Consider the following 3753-nt stretch of genomic DNA (forward strand, 5'->3'; position numbering starts at 1 on the left):
TAGACAAGAAAACATTTTATATACAGCAATGAGTTTTGTTCAAACACAAAGGAGAATGAAATTATGTATTTTGAAGTACAAAAGATGGAACTGGAAATTATGTCTATCAAAATGACAGGTTCATACAAATATCACAGCTTTTTTCTAATACTTAAAATCTACATTAAAGCATATGTGTACATGACATGGAGGTAGAAAAGAGACTATGTAGAGGAAGAAAGGAGGTAAAAGGATAGGGAAAAGATGGTAATTTGACAGAAGAATGACATAGAGCTTGCTCTTTCTCTTATGGAATCTAGACTTATGTATACACACAAACATGCTCTCACAAACACAGATGCTAACACACAAAACACACAGACATATACAGACGCACACGAATGACGAGGCAGGCGCTGACTCTGGATAGAATTTGGGAGTAAGGAAGGGATTCTTGGAAATAAGAGTAAAGATAAAGAACTGTGAAGGAGGGGCAAATATCATGATGTATATCTATAAAAATACTATCAATCTACCATATTTTGGTATGATTTCCAAAAAGTATTAATAAAATCAGTGAATGATGTTTCCATTTCATTAAATAAAAATGAATTTCTTAGGATGAATCACAATAATTTAGAAACTTTGTCAATATTTTGAGTATTCCTTAGAAACTTGTATCCTTTTTCTGCTTATGAAGGTAGAATATATATTTTTCTTTTTTGTAACTTTTACAAAAACTTTATTGAGAAATTCATACATGTATATAAGATGTTTTGATCAAATCCATGCCCACTCCTTCCCCCCCAACATTCACCCTTCTGAAGAGGTAACCCTAAACTCTTTTAAGGATTAGATAAAAGTTCCCAAATACTTTTGTCATTTTTGGCCTTTGGAACAGAGTATGTTGCTAACAGGCCCAAGGACATTTTGACTTTTAGCCCAGAAACTGGCTACATTTCTTTCAGGTCTTTTTACCCTAACTGCCTAGCCAATTCCTACTTCTTATTCTTATCACACCATCCTCTGAAGAGTTTACTCAAATTTCCAATACAGAATTGGGATGCAGACTGCTCTGGCCTTTGGCGTCTTCCACGCTGAACAGGGACACAGCGTGAGGCAATTCGAGTACCCCTTCAGTGGGTCTATCTAAAAGACTCCCAAATTGCATGACTCTTGTCTCTAAGGGGAAAGAAAAGTCCTTGAATCATGAGTAGATGTGAAGAAGAAATAAAGGCAAGAGTAATTAGCATTACAAGTTTTAGACAAGGAATTAGAAAAATGTCAGACCAGGGCAATTTTCAAATGTTCATGTGAGAGTCCATTGGAGTTTCTTGACAAGGGCTTCCAAAAGCATCCCTCTATTGGGTTCCTCCTCATATCCAGCCACTCTTTTCCAGCCTTGGAAGACAAAAGAAACTTGTATCTTTTAATCATGAACAAGGGCAGCACATTTTTCAGAATCAACCCTATTAAGCTTCAAAATAAATGCTATTGTGTTGGAATTATTTTAGAAAATTTGTTAAGATGTACTTATATTTGTTTAATCACCTGTTGACTTCTTATATTTATGCAAACTTTAGTAAACCTTGATTAATTTAATAAAGATGATTTTATTACAATAAAAAAATAATTTATATCCTTGCCCCACGTCCACTTCGCCCTCTCTGCTTCATGTTCATTGTTGGACATGTGCCTTCTCACCTTTCTGCTCCAACTGTTGGCTGTGCTGCCATGATTCTTCTGCATCATGAATTCTCCGTGTGAAACCATAAGCCAAAATAAACTCATTCTTTGTTAAATTTCCTTAGTCACCATATTTTATCACAATAACAGAAAGCAACTATAGAGTGTAGTATGTAAAGGAAGACTACAGAGAAAAGGGAGGCCACCCCCAGGTGAAATTGTACTTGGAATTTTAGAGATACTACTAGATACATGACTATTTGAAATGTAACTTTGAACCCTTCTCATAATAGCTTATGGATATATGATTACCAGGTCCCCATTTGGAGGGTGTTCACCGAAATACCTGATGAAAAACGGGTCTCAGAATTGAAGAAAAAACACCTCAGTAGAAGCCCACTTTAGGCCAACAGATTTTCAGATTTTCATGAAACTGCGAAGTATTGTTTCTGCCTCCTAAAGTAAATAAATGCCACTGTTTGAGGCTTTGCACTTGATTTGCTGACTTTTAATAGCTTAGAAAACTCAAGTTTCCTGTATTTGCTTAGAACTGGTTGAAGGAATGTTGCCTGCTATGGCTTTCAACTTTTTTTTTCATTTTTACTATTTTTATTGAGTTTTTGTGCATTTCATATAATATATCTCAAAGAACTTAGACCCCCTTTCCCCTCCTCTCCCCCATAGCCCTCACTCCATACTAGAATTTAGGTATTCTGTCATATGTGTTCAATCCCATCCAGTCATGCATTTCTATCCAGGTGTCCCTTGGCACAAGGTCATTCAATGGAGTCTAGTCAGCCTTTCTAGATTTCTCTCCCTTAAAGAAGAACTACTCTCCCTCATTCCACAGTAATCATTTGCCAATAACTCCTTGGCTAGGTTTGGGAACTGCTGCCCATTTTCCCCATCCTATGCTGGATTTTTGTCTGGCTTTGTCTACATGGGCCTTGTACATGATGTCAGGATTGCTGCAAGTTCATACACATAAGTTCCCAGTGGCCTGAAAGCCTCTGTTTCCTAATGATCATGCACCAACCCTGGATCTTCTGAAATGGTTTCTGAGCCATAGGTGGGTGAGGTTTAATATAGGGTTCGTATCCAGGAGCATAAATTTTATAGTCTCTTTTTCTCTGAACTTAGCCAGTTGTGACCTTCTGTGTGTATCACACTCTGTTGTATGAGAAAGCTTCACTGGTGAGTGTTAGGGATATATTAGTATTCTCTCTACTCCCTGTTCTGTTATGTTCCATTTAAACTAGGGAAAGAGGAGGGAGGTGACAGGGAGAGAGAGAAGGGAGAGAAAAAGTTTAGGTAGCATAAAAGCAAGAGGGAAATGTATTAATTCAAAAACCCCTTGAAAAGTGGCTTGCAACTTCTAAAACTAAAATTCTGCTTGCTCCTACTCTGAATGGGCAGAGCTAAGACACTGCAACTAATGAAAGACACCCTTGTGTGGGGCCCTGAGCTGTGGAATGGAATCACTCATATTGGATGAACTACTGAGCTCCCATGCAGATGCCTGCAAGAAAGGCTGTTCTCTGGTGAAGCCTCTGCTGATCTATACACTGTCATTCCTGTCTAGTGATTGCTGTCAAAACAGTAATGCCAGAGAGGGCCAAGCTGTAAGGAAGAGAAGCCTGCTTCCTGCCGTGTCTTGTGTGAGAATATCAAATCAAACTTTGAACACTCTTTTAAGGGGATTTCACTACTTTTTGGTATTTTTACATTAGGACTACTTGAAGTCTGAAACATGTCTTTTTTTTACAGAAATCAAGAACATGATCTGATAAACCATGCACAACCTTCTGCTAGTACAAAAAGAAGCAGGAAATGAGATTGATTATTAATTATAGCAATGCCCAGTGAGTGCTAATCTTTTCTCTGGATATACTTTGAACACAGGGGATTTCACTACTTTTTGGTATTTTTACATTAGGACTACTTGAAGTCTGAAACATGTCTTTTTTTTACAGAAATCAAGAACATGATCTGATAAACCATGCACAACCTTCTGCTAGTAGCTAGTACAGCAGGAAATGAGATTGATTATTAATTATAGCAATGCCCAGTGAGTGCTAATCTTTTCTC

Source organism: Nannospalax galili, unplaced genomic scaffold (genome assembly GCF_000622305.1).
Source record: "Nannospalax galili isolate Female #2095 unplaced genomic scaffold, S.galili_v1.0 scaffold10, whole genome shotgun sequence".
Classification (NCBI taxonomy): domain Eukaryota; kingdom Metazoa; phylum Chordata; class Mammalia; order Rodentia; family Spalacidae; genus Nannospalax; species Nannospalax galili.